This window comes from Trachypithecus francoisi, unplaced genomic scaffold (assembly GCF_009764315.1).
Source record: "Trachypithecus francoisi isolate TF-2019V2 unplaced genomic scaffold, Tfra_2.0 Lachesis_group18, whole genome shotgun sequence".
Taxonomy (NCBI): Eukaryota; Metazoa; Chordata; class Mammalia; order Primates; family Cercopithecidae; genus Trachypithecus; species Trachypithecus francoisi.
In genome coordinates, this window is record NW_022681463.1 from 39918723 (window position 1) to 39942448 (window position 23726).

Below are 23726 nucleotides of genomic sequence, written 5' to 3' on the forward strand. Positions count from 1 at the left end.
ATGGTAACCTAGACCAGAAGAGTCATCAAGAGGATAGAGAGCCACGGGGAGGGTCTAGGTTTGATTATATGACACATGGTGTGATGGACCAGAGGGCACAGCAGCCCTCTCTCTGGTAACCGACCACACCTCATACCTTCTTCTAGTATGTATTTACTACATTTTCTGGTAATTACTATTTGTACATGTGTTCCTCCTCAAATGAAGCACACTAAAGAGAAAGGATCCATCTTATAGGTCTAGAACCTACCACAGGACTAGAGAGATGTAGTACATATTTGTTGGAGTTTAAAATCATTGGGGAGTCACCCATCCCAACCTTTGAATTTATAATCTAGTGTTACATCTTGAATATGCAAATAGGACTTCTTGCATCCAAGTTTTGATTGAATACTTGAATTTCTATAATTTTAACCCGTATTCATCATAGACATTTCAAAATGAAAATACACATGATAAAGAAATTTTGAAATCACCATACTAAGCTTCACTTCCCATTCCAGCAGACATAACCACTAGTATTTGTAATATTTCACTCCAGACTGCATAAAAATATTTTGTAAACCTGGGATCATCCTAGATGTATGCTTTAGTCTCCTACCTTTTACCTGTTTTTTAAAATGACTTTTGTGTTTCAGTATTAACTGCCAACCACATCTAAACTTTATCTCTGCTGTAAATTACCCTATGAGATTATGAATAACTCCAATTACTTCAAGATAAGTGGCCGGAATTTGAATTATTGACTCATTCATTTTTAAGATTAACTTTAAGTTTCCTTGAAATTGAAAAACATTTGCATATAATGCAACTTTTTAAGATCTAACTTTCTTTCCTTTGGAAAGCTGTGGACATTCCCACATTATCTTTCACCACTGAGTGTTGATATGGAGAAACTGAAACCAGTTCAATTCTTGCTCCCATTTTTGAGGATTTTTTTAATCCTAAAATATTATTGCTTATTCTTGAAGTTCAATAGTTTAAACAAAAGTCTTTAAAGTTTTTCTAAATGAAGGTGTAACTGACATGTAGATCCAATTCTTCCTTCATTTCAGGGAACTTACATGTCTAGGAATGCATTCTTTTTTCCAATTGTACAGTTCTCTACTTTAGAAATAAGTCATTTATTTTCACAATGGATATTTGTGTGTCCTTTTGCCACCATCTTCTCTAGTTAACATAATGGTTTTGGCATTTTTCTCTACATTCACTGTGATTATCTTCAGACTTTCCCTACATCAGCCAGTATCCAATTGTCTACTTATTCAACATATATTGTCCATTAGTTCCTCACTTTTTCTATTTTGTTTATGGTACTAGTATCAGTTTGGTTATCATTTTATTTCCTGGGCTCTTTAACAACATTTTCATCCCATTCAATGGACATTTTCATCTCATTTAATAATGTATTGCTTTGTCTTAATAGTCTCATTTTATTGAACTAATTCATGTTATTCTAGTTGGGGTTTTTTGTTTAGAGGACTAAACACCTGTTGATAATTTGTTTGTATTTATGGCCTACTTTTCTCCAAATTCAGTTATATCCTTGAAAATTCTTAAGATTTTGTCTATTTTTATTTTCCCATTCTGAAACTGTGTGCCTATTTGAGGGCAGGGTGTTAGTAAGAGTTTCCCTAAGCTATGCTACAATCATTTAGATTCATCTATTTCAAAGCTTAGTACACAAAGCATTATTTTGTTTTCAATTGACAAATAATGAGTGTGTGTGTGTATATATATGGGAGGTACAATGAGATGTTTTGATACATGTATACTTTGTGGAATAATCAAAGTAGGCTAATTAACATATATATATATATAACCTTAAATATTTATTATTTCTTTGTGTTGATAACATTTAAAATCCCTTCTTCAGCTATTCTGAAGTATATAATACATTAACTATAGTCACGATGCTATGGAATGGATTACCAGAACTGATTCCTTCTACATAACTGCATCCCCTTTCCTCAACTACCCTCCACCTTCCAGCCTCTGTTAACTAAAGACAAATTTTCAGATACAAGTGAAATCTATAAAGTCAAACTCATAGATGTATAGAGTAGAATGGTGGTTAATGAAGTATCTTTTTAAATGTCTTGCTGCTATAGGCAAACTTTTTTCTGAGTTTTGCCTGAAGGTACAAAAAGAGATGTTGTTATTCAGCCTTATTCCACTATCTTTAACCATAATTTTTGAAGTAAATTGTTTTAAGGCTCTTGATAAATGCTGATAATGTTCCCAAAAAAAAAAAAAATTCCAGTTTTCACTCAGCAATCATATATGAAAGTTCTTATCTCACTACATTTGTGCTAGCATTAAGTAGTCTTGTCAATATTTTTCAATTTGAGTGGTCAAAATGGTATCTTATTTTAATATTCATTATTTACAAGTGAGTTTCAAATTTTTCATACATGTCTTGTTAATATATCTTCTCCTTAAAGTTACCTATTTGAGATCCCCGAACATTATTCTGAAGGGATGTTTATCCTTCATAATGATTTTTAAAATTATATAATAAGAAATATATTTACATAAATATATTGTAAATACATTCTCGATTTTTGTCTTTTAAATTACTGTGTTTTTGTACAATTTTCTATAGTCAGGATTATCCCGTCTTTTCATTTATTATTTTGCTCAAAGTTTTATGTCTGAATGTTTCCTCATTGCAGGATTTAATACTTATTTTCCTTTACATTGATAGTTACATATTTTACATTTAACTCAAACCTCACTGGAATTTACTTAATGTAATATATGACATTAGAATCAAAATGTGTTATCATACTCCCAACTCTGAACAACTCTATCCCATTCTCACTTTAATTTTTAGTTTTATCAAAGTGATGCATGCACATAATCAAAATTCAAATAATTTTTAACATAAAATCTTTACAGCCATCCCCTGCCTCATGCCATCTACTCATTTTACCTTATCCCCATAGGCAATCACTTTTAACTTTTAATAGTTTCTTCTGATATTTGTCCCCATTTTTTCAAAAATAATGTGCTTATTACTGCTATTACTTGATGTATTCATTTTATTGGCCTCTTATTACATAAATGAGAATTGAGCATTTCTGCACTTCCCCAGCTTTGCCCCATCCACACTTCTGCTATCATATGTGCTGGTTAAGCCAATAGTTAGTACGTATATTATTATGACAACACAGGTGGAGTAGAAATTACTCATTCTCACTAATCTCTTATTCTGCTCTTCTTTTTCACTCTTGTGCAATGTGATGAGAGCATGTGACTGGTTGAAGTGGAAGTTCTGAATATAAGTGCTCAGAATAACACTTCAGAATAACACGTTACTTCTGAATATAAGTGTTCAGGAGCTACAGTGGGACCCTCCTGTTCTTCTCTCCACTCTATAAGTGACTGGGGATATTTCAGATCATACAGTCACAGATTGGTGGAACCTACATCAGACTGGGATCCTGAGTGACTGTGTGGAGCGGAGCTCCCTGTTGTCCCTCAGGAAACACAGCTGAGCAAGTAATAAACCTATTCATCTTAAGCCATCGGGTTTTAGGGTTAATGTTAGTACTGCATAAACCAGCCACTACGAATATAGTCTTCCTTATTTATATGCTATCATTTGTTTAAAGCTATAAAGTTTATTCCATTTATTTATTTTCTAATTCTCATACCAAACCACTATGTCAGAACTCTTTCAGATGCAGAAAATGTTGACATGGGTCAGAAATAAGTTATTCCCCCCAGTTTTCCTAAGCTATGCTTTCATCATACTCTTTCCTACATGTGTGTAATAATCATTATTTTAAAAACTTTAAAATGCTTTTATAATTCTTATAAGAATCATTTACAACTATAAAGTATTTAGAAGAATTAATAACATTTTTTCCTATTCAGAAAATTATGTTTCTCTGTTTACTTAAATTTTTATCTTTCTTAATAAAATTTTATAGTTTACTTCAATGGCTCCTGCACATTTCTCATCAGAGTTATTTTTAGTTATTTAAGATTTTTCATTGTTACTGCCATGGAAATGTTTTCTATTTTACCTTTTAATTGAATATTATTTCTAAATGGTGTATTTTTCATATTATTTTGTGTCTATTATCTTGGATTCCTTCCTTATTGCTGAGAATGTATTCTCTTGAAATTTCCAATTACATATAGTCATTTTGATTCAAATTCTAATTTGCTTTTTTATTTACAGTTATAGCTCTTACATAAACTGCTTTGTTTTTAGTGGGGATAGTGATATTATTAATTATATTACTAGATTTCCTGATATAAAACTATCATTGCATTTGGAATAAATCTTTTGTAGTGAATGATTTTTAAATATGCTGTTAAATTCAGTAAATATTATTTACGCTATATTGGTTTAATCAGCTCTTTTGTGGATGTGCTACCTTAATCAAATATTTGTTTCATTTAATGAATTAGTCAAGTTTCTATCTTTTTTAATACTCAGCATTAGTTTGTATTTTTGAGGCTTGGTGTTGTTAAGAAACTTGAGTACTCAATTATTAGCAATTAGTATGAAATAGATTTTTGTTTTTCAGGAGCTCTTGTTCTAGAGACAGATAAGAAAACATAATTACATATCTCACAATCAGTGTTATACTCATGGTATTAACAGAGCACTGTGGGAGCCAGCCCACCTTGAAAATGGAGGATATTCACCATAGCATCCACAGGTTAAAGTACAGAAGTTCAAAGAACTTCAGTGACAGACGTAACATCATCATGCCTGGTAAGAGGCAGTGCAAGGACCCAAACTCCTCTGGGCTCATAGATGGGAAGGGGGCCCTCATTGCTGCTCTCCAAATGATATGTCCAGACACTTATTTCTTGATTTGTGATGTTTTCCACTGCTCCTTTCAGTTCACACAATCTGCATATGTGATCCCTTCTCCATCATGCTGTCAACTATGCACTATCCTCTGGTTTACTTCCTGTATTAGCTCTACACACTTCAACTCCCTTTGCCATTCATGGAAAACTCAACACTCATACAAATAATCCATTAAACCTCTGTCCTGTTTGCTGCGTTTCCTCTTACTGCCGATGAGCTTTTTGCATAAACCACCAGAGTCACCCAGCTGCATGATAACAATGATGCTGATAGTCATTATTTCAGAATTTTCTTCATGGCAGTCATTGTTTTCCATGTTATCTAACTTAATTTCACAGCAATATTATCAGGTAGGAACTACCCAACTATCATTAGCCCTATTTGCCATATAAGAAACGTAACACAGAGAAATTAAGCAGCCTACCCAAGGTTAAAGCAAGTATGTGATAAATCCAAAGTATGATGAGACACACCTGCTCAACTCTCTGGGGAAAACCCCAACACTAGGAGATGTTGAAAATTGCTTCTAGAATTTGAATGTCTATTTGTATATTAATATGCAGATTCTGATTGAGAGTATATACTTCTAACAAGCTTCTAGATATCAATACTCCTGGTCCACACATACACTTTAAATTGTTGGTCTAAACTATTTGACTTCAATACATGATATCTGAAAAGCAGAACATAGCTGGAGAAACATTATAGTACACAGATTTCCTTTTGAAATGGTGATCACAAAGAACAAATTTCTCTAGTTGGCTTACTATCCCATTAGTTCAAGAATGTTTTGTATAGTCTTTACTAGCTTCAAATTGCCAGGCTCTTCCCTGGGTATAATCTAGGTTTTAAATTCTAGGAAGTGCTCCTCACCCTATCAAATACCAGTGCCAGTGATCCCAATACTTCTAATCATCTCAAAAGCTTCAGACCTTCCTTCTTTCTACCTCATCATTTTCACCATCCCCAATGAATTGTTCATATCAATACGCAAACCTGATATAACGCTGTCTATAACACACACACTTCTAATTCTGTTCCTTTTTTCCCAGTACTGTCAAATACCTAAAAATATTAGTCTGCACATGCTGTCTCCACTTTTTTACTTCCCATAGTATGCTTGACTTACAGATAAATGAATTATCTACACATTCCTCTATTTTATTCTCGCCAAGATCACCAGTGACTTCCATTAGGCCAATCACATTTTAAATCTTTTCTTGTTCAAATTATCTATACATTTCAAAACATTGAACTTCTTCTTCTTGGCACACTCTCCTCTTTGGATTCACTAGCTATGTGAATGGCATCCCATCTATCTCTCCAATTTTTTTTTTTTTTTTTTTTTGGTCTCTGCAGTCTCCTCCTCTTCTATTAGACCTCCCACCAAATGCAGGGATCTTCAAAGCCTTGGTTCTCTTTATCTCACCGTTCTTCTATTTCAATGTCTTTAGATACCATCAGCATTGCCATTGACTCCCTTACCAACACTATATTCTGAACTCCAAACTCACATATTTCAGTGCCTATTTCTCCATTTGACTCTCTCATGACATCTCATATTTAATATGCACAAAATCAAACTTCAGCTTTTCCACTCTCAGTCTGCCCCATTTCATGAAATGTCTCTATTCTCTACCATTATTAAATTGGAAATCTGGGAGTTATTTTCTTTCCCCTTCACCAGTTCCCCAAACTGAGATATACATTAATAAATTTCTCATAGTCCTACCCCCAAAATATGTCTTGAATCCACTCAGTTGTCTTCATCTTCAAGTCCACATTTCTTTCCAAAACAATGTCTTCTATCTCCAAAACAGTTTTCTACCAGTCTCCCTAGTACTATGTCCCCTCAAATCTATTTTGCATAAAATAAAAAATTTCATAAAATGGAAATTAGATGAGGACATTCCCCTGCTTCATCACCTTTCTGTTGCACTTAGAATAAAATCCAAATTCCTTGCTGAAGCCTACACAGTCCTTCATGACCTGCCCCTTGCCTCCCTTTGTGGCCTCCCTCAGTAATGTTCATGGTTTTTGCTTTCTTGAGCCCACCAAGATCACTTTCTTATAAGGTCTCCACACATCCTCCTTGAACTCTCTTGTATTTGGCTAAATTGTTCACTCTCTTGCTGAACTTGGCTTACATATCACCTTCTTAGGAAGACTTTTCATGAGAATTCTATATAAGTAGATTTTTCTCATGATCCTCCATCACTGTAACCTGTTTGCCTCTTTTAGTCTAATACAATTAGTAATCATACATTTGTACATTTGATTCTAAATGTTTCATTATTTCCTTAAAAAGGACATTCTCTCAGATAAATCAGTACAACTTGTCAACATCAGAAAATGAACATTACAATAACATCTAATGAATAGTCTTGATTCTAAGGTTATCAACTTGGGCACTCAAATCAGTAGGTGAAAGTTTAATGACAAACAGGATATTTACATAGACAATGTATACTCTACAAAATACTGTAAAATTATACAGAGAAAAATAGTAACTTTACAGTGGAGAAACTTGGCAGAAATCATCTTAACAACATTATCATCCAAAGTGAAATGAAGCAACGTCATGTGCCTAATGCCTTGAGAAAGACAACATCACTTCTGTGTTATCCCTGTGTCCCGCTGCCGACAAATTAAAATGCATAACCTAAGTCTAATCATGAAGAAATATCAGACAAATCCAATTTCAGGTATATGCTACAAAACAGTTGTATTTGTTAAAAATGTCACAGTCGTAAAAAAAAAAAAAAAAAAAAAGACAAAGGAACTATTTCAAATAGAAGGAGAATAAAGAGACATGATAATGAAATGCAATAAGTGATCTTCAGTTAGATCCTGGGTCATGGTTGTTTTTATTTCTTAGGCTTATTCTTTTGTTGTCATGTGCCTTCTTGGTCGTGATGGTTTTGGGAGGATGGGGTGAGGAATACGTAAACAACCTAAAAGTTTTTAATCTGAAAGAAATTTCATACACTGAGTATTTGAGATCTCTCATAAACGCTTTCCCAAAAAATGGTGCACTAAAAGCATGGAAACAAATTGAAATTTAGATGAGAGGTTGAATGGCAGGTGAATAAAATAATCTTGAAATAACAGCTTCAAGAGTGACAAAAGAAGATCAGAAGGTGTCACTGAAGCCACCTGCCAAAGTCTCATCATGTCTAGATTAGAATGTGAAAGTAATATGAAAAAATGGAGGTAAATATTGCAGGATGCAATAAGAAAGAAAATCTCAGGCAGCAGGTCTGTGTGAATTTTTTCATAGAAAACAGCAATGCTTTTCATAATATCTCTGGACAGTGAGGAAAATGAAGGAGGCAGATGTCAAAAATCTAACCTGGCCTTGGCTAGTCATAAAACTTGGGTTTTATACCCCGTACTCCCAGTCCCACTCAGGAAACTCCTCAGTTCTGCCCTCTACTGACAATTCCACCATGTAATACATTCTCTATCTAAGTTGTCGGAAACCAGGAGAGGAGCGTGGATTTATGATCTAAATCTTCTGATGACACCTTCACATCAGTGCCTTATTCCTCTTGAAAGACTTCTCAATCCTGATGTTTTCAACCTGTCATTTATAAGTCAAAAATGTGCAGACACAGAATTTAAAATTCTGGAATGGAGAAAGGGAATATCAGCACATATCCTGGAGCTTCCTAGGGTGTCTTTCTTTACAAATATTCACAGATAGACACAGAGGCTTACTCACCTAAATTACATTTAAAAACCCCACATCTATGGTACTTTGCTTACTAAAGGATGGACAACAGAACAACATTTGCTGAGGTGAATTGAACAGTACATACTTAACATGGTTTGAAATTAAATTTATTACAATAGCATTTGTTAAACAAGAAATTAGCCATCATCAAATTAAGACACTGGAAGATTCCACTGCTTAGAACTAGAATTTGAAAATAGAGTGAAGGTAGGGAGGAAACAAGACAAAGAAGTTCAGTATTTGGAAGTAAGTAAAATTGTTGAATTATCAAGAAACCAATGAATAATTTTAAATTATGTTGACCATAATGGGTCTCTTCAAAGTCTCTGATATATATATATATATGTATAATCTACTATAAACATATTGATACATATATAAAAATATATTTAAACACATATTTGCATACTTATCCTTCAAAATTATATCAATATAATCTTAACAGTTATATGAACATATTAATAAATGAATACATTCACATTTACATATATTTAAAGGTATATAGGAATATGGGTATATAGTTTTAAGAAAGATGTAGGGTTATAAAAAGAATTTCTAGAACACTGTCTTAATAAAGAAAATTCCACAAAAACTGAACATTTGTAAAGAATAACAAGGTCAATGGTTGCCTAAATTAAACATAGATGTATTATGAGGACAATTCATAAAATAAGAAACTGACAAAGAACTGAAGACAAATACTGCTCACTGTAGACCACGGGAAGTTGAACTAAGTTAATCAGAACCACACTATACTCTGCTGAATTGAATTTAAGTGATTTGATCTAAACACCACAGCAATTAAGCTATGCTTTAAACTCTGAAGATATGTGAAAACAGTATGAAAAAAAAAGTGAGCATGCTTACAACAACCAATGAAAGAGAATACACCTTGTGTCAGACTTCTACTGCAATTTCAGGTCACTGCTCTGGATGGCAGTTTCCACAATGGAGTATGATACTTGGACATACATTAAGTGTCCAGAAAAGGGCAAAAGCTTTTGTGATGTTAGAGCATACCATAGAAACCAATTTTTAAATAAAGATCTTATTTTAATGTATTTACTTAAGATATGCGCTTTTCTCCTAAATAGATTTTAGAAAATAAAACTGTATTATCAGTTCATCTATTGTACTTGCCAACTAAATGACAGTTTGGCAAAGGGAGAGTCAGTGCCTTATTTATTTTCCATCTACAGTTTCCAACACAGTGCTTAGCACATATCAAGTAAGTAGGTATAAAATACATATTTATTGACTCACCTCTTATAAAATTATTATGTACAACATGCCCATAAGTTGGAGAATCTAAATATTTGAAGTTTTCCAGCTAGCTGACTTCTGACTAATTAAAAATTTACTACAGTCACAAACGTTCCCAGAGCTATATGCAAGAACTGATAAATTAATGTGGCTTCTATACTATGAAGCATAGAATTGGCAATAAAACATGAAACCCTAGTCTATCCTATAAATATACATTTATGAAATTTTTGAAAGGTAAATTATGCAAATATGTGCTTAAGAAATTTAAGAATTATGGATCACTGGGGGCAGAGCAAGATGGCCGAATAGGAACAGCTCCAGTCTCCAACTCCCAGCGCAAGTGACACAGAAAACCAGTGATTTCTGCATTTTCAACTGAGGTACTGGGGTCATCTCACTAGGGAGTGCCGGAAAATCGGTGCTGGTCAGCTGCTGCAGCCTGACCAGCGAGAGCTGAAGCAGGGCGAGGCATCGCCTCACCTGGGAAGCGCAAGGGGGAAGGGAATCCCTTTTCCTAGCCAGGGGAACTGAGACACACAACACCTGGAAAATCGGGTAACTCCCACCCCAATACTGCACTTTAACCAAACGGGCACACCAGGAGAATATATCCCACACCTGGCCGGGAGGGTCCCACGCCCACAGAGCCTCCCTCATTGCTAACACAGCAGTCTGCGGCGATCTATCCGCAAGGCAGCAGCGCAGCTGGGGGAGGGGCGCCCGCCATTGCTGAGGCTTAAGTAGGTAAACAAAGCCGCTGGGAAGCTCGAACTGGGTGGAGCTCACAGCAGCTCAAGGAAACCTGCCTGTCTCTGTAGACTCCACCTCTGGGGACAGGGCACAGATAAAAAAACAACAGGGGAAGCAGCAGAGGCCTGTGCAGATGTGAACGACTCTGTCTGACAGCTTTGAAGAGAGCAGTGGATCTCCCAACACGGAGGTTGAGATCTGAGAAGGGACAGACTGCCTGCTCAAGTGGGTCCCTGACCCCTGAGTAGCCTAACTGGGAGACATCCCCCACTAGGGGCAGTCTGACACCCCACACCTCACATGGTGGAGTATACCCCTGAGAGGAAGCTTCCAAAGTAAGAATCAGACAGGTACACTCGCTGTTCAGCAATATTCTATCTTCTGCAACCTCTGCTGCTGATACCCAGGCAAACAGGGTCTGGAGTGGACCTCAAGCAATCTCCAACAGACCTACAGCTGAGGGTCCTGACTGTCAGAAGGAAAACTATCAAACAGGAAGGACACCTATACCAAAACCCCATCAGTACGTCACCATCATCAAAGACCAGAGACAGATAAAACCACAAAGATGGGGAAAAAGCAGGGCAGAAAAGCTGGAAATACAAAAAATAAGAGCGCATCTCCCCCTGCAAAGGAGCGCAGCCCATCGCCAGCAATGGATCAAAGCTGGTCAGAGAATGACTTTGACGAGATGAGAGAAGAAGGCATCAGTCCATCAAACTTCTCAGAGCTAAAGGAGGAATTACGTACCCAGCGCAAAGAAACTAAAAATCTTGAAAAAAGAGTGGAAGAATTGACAGCTAGACTAATTAAAACAGAGAAGGTCATAAACGAAATGACAGAGATGAAAACCATGACACGAGAAATACGTGACAAATGCACAAGCTTCAGTAACCGACTCGATCAACTGGAAGAAAGAGTATCAGCGATTGAGGATCAAATGAATGAAATGAAGCGAGAAGAGAAACCAAAAGAATAAAGAAGAAAAAGAAATGAACAAAGCCTGCAAGAAGTATGGGATTATGTGAAAAGACCAAATCTACATCTGATTGGGGTGCCTGAAAGTGAGGGGGAAAATGGAACCAAGTTGGAAAACACTCTTCAGGATATCATCCAGGAGAACTTCCCCAACCTAGTAGAGCAGGCCAATATTCAAATTCAGGAAATACAGAGAACACCACAAAGATACTCCTCGAGAAGAGCAACTCCAAGACACATAATTGCCAGATTCACCAAAGTTGAAATGAAGGAAAAAATCTTAAGGGCAGCCAGAGAGAAAGGTCGGGTTACCCACAAAGGGAAGCCCATCAGACTAACAGCAGATCTCTCAGCAGAAACTCTACAAGCCAGAAGAGAGTGGGGGCCAATATTCAACGTTCTTAAAGAAAAGAATTTGAAACCCAGAATTTCATATCCAGCCAAACTAAGTTTCATCAGTGAAGGAGAAATAAAATCCTTTACAGATAAGCAACTGCTTAGAGATTTTGTCACCAGGCCTGCCTTACAAGAGACCCTGAAGGAAGCCCTAAACATGGAAAGGAACAACCGGTACCAGCCATTGCAAAAACATGCCAAAATTTAAAGACAATCGAGGCTAGGAAGAAACTGCATCAACTAACGAACAAAATAACCAGTTAATATCATAATGGCAGGATCAAGGTCACACATAACAATATTAACCTTAAATGTAAATGGACTAAATGCTCCAATTAAAAGACACAGACTGGCAAACTGGATAAAGAGTCAAGACCCATCAGTCTGCTGTATTCAGGAGACGCATCTCACATGCAGAGACATACATAGGCTCAAAATAAAGGGATGGAGGAAGATCTACCAAGCAAATGGAGAACAAAAAGAAGCAGGGGTTGCAATACTAGTCTCTGATCAAACAGACTTTAAACCATCAAAGATCAAAAGAGACAAAGAAGGCCATTACATCATGGTAAAGGGATCAACAAGAAGAACTCATTATCCTAAATATATATGCACCCAATACAGGAGCACCCAGATTCATAAAGCAAGTCCTTAGAGACGTACAAAGAGACTTAGACTCCTATACAATAATAATGGGAGACTTCAACACTCCACTGTCAACATTAGACAGATCAACGAGACAGAAAGTTAACAAGGATATCCAGGAATTGAACTCATCTCTGCACCAAGCAGACCTAATAGACATCTATAGAACTCTCCACCCCAAATCAACAGAATATACATTCTTCTCAGCACCACATCGCACTTATTCCAAAATTGACCACATAATTGGAAGTAAAGCACTCCTCAGCAAATGTCAAAGAACAGAAATTATAACAAACTGTCTCTCAGACCACAGTGCAATCAAACTAGAACTCAGGACTAAGAAACTCAATCAAAACCACTTAACTACATGGAAACTGAACAACCTGCTCCTGAATGACCACTGGGTACATAACGAAATGAAAGCAGAAATAAAGATGTTCTTTGAAATCAATGAGAACAAAGATACAACATACCAGAATCTCTGGGACACATTTAAAGCAGTGTGTAGAGGGAAATTTATAGCACTAAAAGCCCACAAGAGAAAGCAGGAAAGATCTAAAATTGACACTTTAACACCACAATTAAAAGAACTAGAGAGGCAAGAGCAAACACATTCAAAAGCTAGCAGAAGGCAAGAAATAACTAAGATCAGAGCAAAACTGAAGGAGATAGAGACACAAAAAACCCTCCAAAAAATCAATGAATCCAGGAGTTGGTTTTTTGAAAAAATCAACAAAATTGACAGACTGCTAGCAAGACTAATAAAGAAGAAAAGAGAGAAGAATCGAATAGACGCAATAAAAAATGATAAAGGGGATATCACCACCAACCCCACAGAAATACAAACTACCATCAGAGAATACTATAAACACCTCTACGCAAATCAACTAGAAAATCTAGAAGAAATGGATTATTTCCTGGACACTTACACTCTCCCAAGACTAAACCAGGAAGAAGTTGAATCCCTGAATAGACCAATAGCAGGCTCTGAAATTGAGGCAACAATTAATAGCCTACCCACCAAAAAAAGTCCTGGACCAGATGGATTCACAGCTGAATTCTACCAGAGGTACAAGGAGGAGCTGGTACCATTCCTTCTGAAACTATTCCAATCAACAGAAAAAGAGGGAATCCTCCCTAACTCATTTTATGAGGCCAACATCATCCTGATACCAAAGCCTGGCAGAGACACAACAAAAAAAGAGAATTTTAGACCAATATCCCTGATGAACATTGATGCAAAAATTCTCAATAAAATACTGGCAAGCCGGATTCAGCAGCACATCAAAAAGCTTATCCACCATGATCAAGTGGGTTTCATCTCTGGGATGCAAGGCTGGTTCAACATTCGAAAATCAATAAACATAATCCAGCATATAAACAGAACCAAAGACAAGAACCACATGATTATCTCAATAGATGCAGAAAAGGCTTTTGACAAAATTCAACAGCCCTTCATGCTAAAAACGCTCAATAAATTCGGTATTGATGGAACGTACCTCAAAATAATAAGAGCTATTTATGACAAACCCACAGCTAATATCATACTGAATGGGCAAAAACTGGAAAAATTCCCTTTGAAAACTGGCACAAGACAGGGATGCCCTCTCTCACCACTCCTATTCAACATAGTGTTGGAAGTTCTGGCTAGGGCAATCAGGCAAGAGAAAGAAATAAAGGGTATCCAGTTAGGAAAAGAAGAAGTCAAATTGTGGCCGGACGCGGTGGCTCAAGCCTGTAATCCCAGCACTTTGGGAGGCCGAGACGGGCGGATCACGAGGTCAGGAGATCGAGACCATCCTGGCTAACACGGTGAAACCCCGTCTCTACTAAAATATACAAAAAATTAGCCGGGTGAGATGGCGGGCGCCTGTAGTCCCAGCTACTCAGGAGGCTGAGGTGAGAGAATGGCGTAAACCCGGGAGGCGGAGCTTGCAGTGAGCTGAGATCCGGCCACTGCACTCCAGCCTGAGCGACAGAGCGAGACTCCGTCTCAAAAAAAAAAAAAAAAAAAAAAAAGAAGAAGTCAAATTGTCACTGTATGCAGATGACATGATTGTATATTTAGAAAACCCCATCGTCTCAGCCCAAAATCTCCTTAAGCTGATAAGCAACTTCGGCAAAGTCTCAGGATACAAAATTAATGTGCAAAAATCACAAGCATTCTTATACACCAGTAACAGACAAACAGAGAGACAAATCAGGAATGAACTTCCATTCACAATTGCTTCAAAGAGAATAAAATACCTAGGAATCTAACTTACAAGGGATGTAAAGGACCTCTTCAAGGAGAACTACAAACCACTGCTCAGTGAAATCAAAGAGGACACAAACAAATGGAAGAACATACCATGCTCATGGATAGGAAGAATCAATATCGTGAAAATGGCCATACTGCCCAAGGTTATTTATAGATTCAACGCCATTCCCATCAAGCTACCAATGAGTTTCTTCACAGAATTGGAAAAAACTGCTTTAAAGTTCATATGGAACCAAAAAAGAGCCCGCATTGCCAAGACAATCCTAAGCCAAAATTACAAAGCTGGAGGTGTCACACTACCTGACTTCAAACTATGCTACAAGGCTACAGTAACCAAAACAGCATGGTACTGGTACCAAAACAGAGATATAGACCAATGGAACAGAACAGAGTCCTCGGAAATAATACCACACATCTACAGCCATCTGATCTTTGACAAACCTGAGAGAAACAAGAAATGGGGAAAGGATTCCCTATTTAATAAATGGTGCTGGGAAAATTGGCTAGCCATAAGTAGAAAGCTGAAACTGGATCCTTTCCTTACTCCTTATATGAAGATTAATTCAAGATGGATTAGAGACTTAAATTTTAGACCTAATACCATAAAAACCCTAGAAGAAAATCTAGGTAGTACCTTTCAGGACATAGGCATGGGCAAGGACTTCATGTCTAAAACACCAAAAGCAACAGCAGCAAAAGCAAAAATTGACAAATGGGATCTCATTAAACTAAAGAGCTTCTGCACAGCAAAAGAAACTACCATCAGAGTGAACAGGCAACCTACAGAATGGGAGAAAATTTTTGCAACCTACTCATCTGACAAAGGGCTAATATCCAGAATCTACAAAGAACTCAAACAAATATACAAAAAACAAACAAACAAACAACCCCATCAAAAAGTGGGGAAAGGATATGAACAGACATTTCTCAAAAGAAGACATGCATACAGCCAACAGACACATGAAAAAATGCTCATCATCACTGGCCATCAGAGAAATGCAAATCAAAACCACAATGAGATACTATCTCACACCAGTTAGAATGGCAATCATTAAAAAATCAGGAAACAACAGGTGCTGGAGAGGATGTGGAGAAATAGGAACACTTTTACACTGTTGGTGGGACTGTAAACTAGTTCAACCATTATGGAAAACAGTATGGCGATTCCTCAAGGATCTAGAACTAGATGTACCATATGACCCAGCCATCCCACTACTGGGTATATACCCAAAGGATTATAAATCATGCTGCTATAAAGACACATGCACACGTATGTTTATTGCGGCACTATTCACAATACCAAAGACTTGGAATCAACCCAAATGTCCATCTGTGACAGACTGGATTAAGAAAATGTGGCATATATACACCATGGAATACTATGCAGCCATAAAAAAAGGATGAGTTTGCGTCCTTTGTAGGGACATGGATGCAGCTGGAAACCATCATTCTTAGCAAACTGTCACAAGAAGACAAAACCAAACACCGCATGTTCTCACTCATAGGTGGGAAGTGAACAATGACATCACTTGGACTTGGAAGGGGAACATCACACACCGGGGCCTATCATGGGGAGGGGGGAGGGGGGAGGGATTGCATTGGGGAGTTATACATGATATAAATGATGACTTGATGGGTGGTGACGAGTTGATGGGTGCAGCACACCAACATGGCACAAGTATACATATGTAACAAACCTGCACGTTATGCACATGTACCCTAGAACTTAAATTATAATAAAAAAAAAAGAATTATGGATCATTGACCTGTTAGGTCTTAACAACTTCCTCAGAATCATTAGAATCTACAATGCAAATTCATATTTACAGAGCAAATAAAATGCATGTTAGTCACCCAGTAGGAGAAAAACTTACCTGTGGTGGTCTCACACATATATGTCCAGATTTATTTTTCTTTTAAGAAAAGAAGCCAGCTCAAGGAGGCCTCCCTGCCTCTGTAGACTCCACCTCTAGGGACAGGGCATAGCTAAACAAAAAGCAGCAGAAACCTCTGCAGATGTAAATGTCCCTGTCTGACAGCTTTGAATAGAGCAGTGGTTCTCCCAGCACAGAGGATGAGATATGAGAATGGACAGACTGCCTGCTCAAGTGAGTCCCTGACCCAAGTAGACTAACTGGGAGACATCGCCTACTAGGTGCAGACTGACACCTCACACCTCACATGGCTGGGTACACCTCTGACACGACGCTTCCAGAGCAAGAATCAGACAGCAACACTCACTGTTCAGCAATATTCTGTCTTCTTCAGCCTCTACTGCTGACACCTGGGCAAACAGGGTCTGGAGTGGACCTCAAGCAAACTCCAACAGACCTGCAGCTGAGAGTCCTGACTGGTAGAAGGAAAACTAACAAACAGAAAGGACACCCACACCAAAACCCCATTAGTATGTCACCATCATCAAAGACCAAAGGCAGATAAAACCACAAAGATGGGGAAAAAGCAGGGCAGAAAAGCTGGAAATTCAAAAAATCAAAGCGCATCTCCCCCTCCAAAGGAACGCAGCTCATCGCCAGCAACGGAACAAAGCTGGATGGACAATGACTTTGATGAGTAGAGAGAAGTAGACTTCGGTTGATCAAACTTCTCAGAGCTAAAGGAGGAACTACGTAACCAGTGCAAACAAACTAAAAACCTTGAAAAGAGAACGGAAGAATGGATAACTAGAATAACCAATGCAGAGAAGTCCATAAACGAACTGATAGAGATGAAAACCATGACACAAGGACTAAGTGACAAATACACAAGCTTCAGTAACTGACTCGATCAACTAGAAGAAAGAGTATCAGTGATTGAAGATCAAATGAATGAAATGAAGTAAGAAGAGAAGTGTAGAGATAAAAGAGTAAAAAGAAATGAACAAAGCCTCCAAGAAATATTGGATTATGTGAAAAGACCAAATCTACATCTGATCGGTGTGCCTGAAAGTGATGGGGAGAATGGAACCAAATTGGAAAACACTCTACAGGATATTATCCAGGAGAACTTCCCCAATCTAGCAAGGCAGGCCAACGTTCAAATTCAGGAAATACAGAGAATGCCACAAAGATACTCCTCGAGAAGAGCAACTCCAAGACACATAATTGCCAGATTCACCAAAGTTGAAATGAAGGAAAAAATCTTAAGGGCAGCCAGAGAGAAAGGTTGGGTTACCCACAGAGGGAAGCCCATCAGACTAACAGCAGATCTCTCAGCAGAAACTCTACAAGCCAGAAGAGAGTGGGGGCCAATATTCAACGTTCTTAAAGAAAAGAATTTGAAACCCAGAATTTCATATCCAGCCAAACTAAGTTTCGTCAGTGAAGGAGAAATAAAATCCTTTACAGACAAGCAAATGCTTAGAGATTCTGTCACCACAGGTCTGCCCTACAAGAGATCCTGAAGGAAGCCCTAAACATGGAAAGGAAAAACCAGTACCAGCCATTGCAAAAACATGCCAAAATGTAAAGACAATCGATGCTAGGAAGAAACTGCATCAACTAGCCAGCAAAATAACCGGTTAATATCATAATGACAGATTCAAGTTCACACATAACAATATTAGCCTTAAATGTAAATGGACTAAATGCTCCAATTAAAAGACACAGACTGGCAAACTGGATAAAGATCAAGACCCATCAGTTTGCTGTATTCAGGAGACCCATCTCACATGCAGAGACACACATAGGCTCAAAATAAGGGGATGGAGGAAGATCTACCAAGCAAACGGAAAACAAAAAAAGGCAGGGGTTGCAATCCTAGTCTCTAATAAAACAGACTTTAAACCAACAAAGATCAAAAGAGACAAAGAAGGCCATTACATAATGGTAAAGGGATCAATTCAACAAGAAGAGCTCATTATCCTAAATATATATGCACCCAATACAGGAGCACCCAGATTCATAAAGCAAGTCCTTAGAGACTTACAAAAAGACTTAGCCTCCCATACAATAATAGACTTACAAAGAGACTTAGGGTCCCATACAATAATAATGGGAGACTTCAACACCCCACTGTCAGCATTAGACAGATCAACGAGACAGTAAGTTAACAACAATATCCAGGAATTGAACTCAACTCTGCACCAAGCAGACCTAATAGACATCTACAGAACTCTCCACCACAAATCAACAGAATGTACAGTCTTCTCAGCACCACATCACACTTATTCCAAAATTGACAACATAGCTGGAAGTAAAGCACTCCTCAGCAAATGTAAAAGAACAGAAATTATAACAAACTGTCTCTCAGACCACAGTGCAATCAAACTAGAATTCAGGATTAAGAAATTCAATCAAAACCGCTCAACTACATGGAAACTAAACAACCTGCTCCTGAATGACCACTGGGTACATAACAAAATGAAGGCAGAAAAAAAGATGTTCTTTGAAACCAATGAGAACAAAGATACAACATACCAGAATCTCTGGGACACATTTAAAGCAGCGTGTAGAGGGAAATTTATAGCACTAAATGCCCACAAGAGAAAGCTGGAAAGATCTAAAATTGACACCCTAACATCACAATTAAAAGAACTAGAGAAGCAAGAGCAAACACATTCAAAAGCTAGCAGAAGGCAAGAAATAACTAAGATCAGAGCAGAACTGAAGGAGATAGAGACACAAAAAACCCTCCAAAAAAATCAATCCAGGAGCTGGTTTTTTGAAAAGATCAACAAAATTGACAGACTGCTAGCAAGACTAACAAAGAAGAAAAGAGAGAAGAATCAAATAGAAGCAATAAAAAATGATAAAGGGGACATCACCACCAATCCCACAGAAATAAAAACTACCATCAGAGAATACTATAAACACCTCTATGCAAATAAACTAGAAAGCCTAGAATAAATGGATAATTTTCTGGGCACATACACTCTCCCAAGACTAAACCAGGGAGAAGTTGAATCCCTGGATAGATCAATAGCAGGCTCTGAAATTGAGGCAATAATTAGTAGCCTACCAACAAAAAAAAAGTCCAGGACCCAATGGACTCATAGTTGAATTCTACCAGAGGTACAAGGAGGAGCTGGTACCATTCCTTCTGAAACTATTCCAATCAATAGAAAAAGAGGGAATCCTCCCTAACTCATTTTATGAGGCCAACATCATCCTGATACCAAAGCCTGGCAGAGATACAACAAAAAAAAGAGAATTTTAGACCAATATCCCTGATGAACATCTATGCAAAAATCCTCAATAAAATACTGCAAACCGAATCCAGCAGCACATCAAAAAGCTTATCCACCATGATCAAGTGGGTTTCATCTCTAGGATGCATGGCCAGTTCATCATATGCAAATCAATAAATGTAATCCAGCATATAAATCCAGAACCAAAGACAAAAACCACATGATTATCTCAATAGATGCAGAAAAGGCCTTTGACATAATTCAACAGCCATTCATGCTAAAAATTCTCAATAAATTCAGTATTGATGGAACATATCTCAAAATAATAAGAGCTATTTATGACAAACCCACAGCCAATATCATACTGAATGGGCAAAACTGGAAGCATTCCCTTTGGAAACTGGCACAAGACAGGGATGCCCTCTCTCACCACTCCTATTCAACATAGTGTTTGAGGTTCTGGCCAGGGCAATCAGGCAAGAGAAAGAAATAAAGGGTATTCAATTAGGAAAAGAGGAAGTCAAATTGTCCTCTTTGCAGATGACATTCTTGTATATTTAGAAAACCCCATCGTCTCGGCCCAAAATCTCCTTAAGCTGATAAGCAACTTTGGCAAAGTCTCAGGATACAAAATCAATGTGCAAAAATCACAAGCATTCTTATACACCAGTAACAGACAAACAGAGAGCCAAATCATGAATGAACTTCCATTCACAATTGCTTCAAAGAGAACAAAATACCTAGGAATCCAACTTACAAGGGATGTAAAGGACCTCTTCAAGGAGAACTACAAACCACTGCTCAGTGAAATCAAAGAGGACACAAATAAGTGGAGAAACATTCCATGCTCATGGATAGGAAGAATCAATATTGTGAAAATGGCCATTTTGCTCAAGGTAATTTCTAGAGTCAATGCCATCCCCATTAAGCTACCAATGACCCTCTTCACAGAATTGGAAAAAACTGCTTTAAAGTTCATATGGAACCAAAAAAAGACCCTGCATTGCCAAGACAATCCTAAGCCAAAAGAACAAAGCTGGAGGCATCACGCTACCTGACTTCAAACTATACTACAAGGCTACAGTAACCAAAACAGCATGGTACTGGTACCAAAACAGAGATATAGACCAATGGAACAGAACAGAGTCCTTGGAAATAATACCACACATCTATAGCCATCTGACATTTGACAAACCTGAGAAAAACAAGAAATGGGGAAAGGATTCCCTATTTAATAAATGGTGCTAGGAAAATTGGTTATCCATAAGTAGAAAGCTGAAACTGGATCCTTTCCTTACTCCTTATATGAAAATTAATTCAAGATGGATTAGAGACTTAAATGTTAGACCTAAAACCATAAAAACCCTAGAAGAAAACCTAGGTAATACCATTCAGAACATAGGCATGGGCAAGGACTTCATGGCTAAAACACCAAAAGCAACGGCAACGAAAGCCAAAATTGACAAATGGGACCTAATTAAACTAAAGAGCTTCTGCACAGCAAAAGAAACTACCATCAGAGTGAACAGGCAACCTACAGAATGGGAGAAAATTTTTGCAATTTACTCATCTGACAAAGGGTAACATCCAGAACCTACAAAGAACTCAAATTTACAAGAAAAAAACAAACAACCCCATCAAAAAGTGGGCAAAGAATATGAACAGACACTTCTCAAAAGAAGACATGCATACAGCCAACAGGCACATGAAAAAATGCTCATCATCACTCGCCATCAGAGAAATGCAAATCAAAGCCACAATGAGATGCCATCTCACACCAGTTACAACGGCAATCATTAAAAAGTCAGGAAACAACAGGTGCTGGAGAGGATGTGGAGAAATAGGAACACTTTTACACTGTTGGTGGGACTGTAAACTGGTTCAACCATTGTGGAAAACAGTGTAGCAATCCCTCAAAGATCTAGAACTAGAAATATCATTTGACCCAGCCATCCCATTACTGGGTATATACCCAAAGGATTACAAGTCAAGCTGCTATAAAGACACATGCACACGTATATTCATTGCGGCACTATTCACAATAGCAAAGACTTGGAATCAACCCAAATGTCCATCAGTGACAGACTGGATTAAGAAAATGTGGCACATATACACCATGGAATACTATGCAGCCATAAAAAAGGATGAGTTCATGTCCTTTGTAGGGACATGGATGCAGTTGGAAACCATCATTCTCAGCAAGCTATCACAAGAACAGAAAACCAAACACCTCATGTTCTCACTCATAGGTGGGAATTGAATAATGAGATCACTTGGACACAGGAAGGGGAACATCACACACCGGGGCCTATTGTGGCAAGGGGATAGGGGGAAGAAATAGCATTAGGAGATATACCTAATGTAATTGATGAGTTAATGAGTTCAGCAGCACACCACATGGCACATGTATACATATGTAACAAACCTGCACGTTGTGCACATGTAACCTAGAACTTAAAGTATAATTTAAAAATAAATAATTAAATATAATTCCGGGGAAAAAGAAGAGACACCAAAAGATATTAGTTTGAAACCTGAAGCTTCAATATAAGATGGGATTTTTTTTTTTTTTTTTTTTTGGTATCTTGTTTTTAATACTTTAAGACTTTTCAATTTGGCTGAGACAATTCAGAGAAATTGATAGGTTTTCTTAGAATGTAAACAACCAAAGTCAGAATACCTAATATAGCTGCATTGCTATTGAAAAATGCCTGACTTTCCATTTTTTATATACATGGAACTGATATCTTTAAGATGAACTGGAAGTTATGCAACAGAGTTTGAAGAAACAAATGGAAATGATGTAAAAATGACCTTACTGTTACAAATCAACTATAAATTCAAAGTCAAATGTAATGAATATGATTAATTTTACCTCTAATAGTCTATATATGAATAATTTTACCCCTAGTAGTCTATTATTACAGATAAAATTTAGTGATGGTATAATGTTAAGAGGCAATTGTCATTATTATCTTGAGCTTTTTGATAATAATCAATTACATTGTTTCATTTTTTTAAATTCATTGATATAAAAAGTTTATAATCCATATCAGAACTGCCAAAGGTAGGAGAAGGTTTTTTTTGTTTACAAGTTCTTTAATTTGCAGATTATTGGACTCATAAATATAGCATATGCAGTCACTGTATTAAACAAAATGGGATACTTTTCCACATTTCCTTTGGGATCTAAAAACTCCCTCTCTGGCTTTCTGTTATCCTCCTAACAACCATGGCAGAACCCCTATGTCCTTCTTGCTCTCAAATAAAAGTAATTATATCCTCTCATGAGGCATATGATCACTTTAAGGACTCTCAAAATTCAACAATTTTCTTGAACTCTTAAGTAATTCCTGAGTACCCTGATGTCTAACACAGTGGCTGGTAAATAATTGGTGTCCAGTACATATTTGTGAAATTAAACTAATAGTGAGAAGTAATCTGGTTTTAATAGCGGACTATGATTCTTGGTAAGACAATCACAGATATATACAAAGAGATATCTGAAGAATTCCCCAATTTTCAAACATAGGCAATAGCTATTCTTAGGCTAGACTCATGTAAAAGGACTAATTTACAAAACTACATAAATGTTTTAGAGCATTGTTTATTATTAGAGTCTCACTGATACTTGGCAAATTTAATATGAATTTCAAGCAAGTTTTGGTGATTAAATACTTCCTCAAGGTTCTGTTGATACCATTTCTAATTTTATCTGCAGTGTCTAGCATTA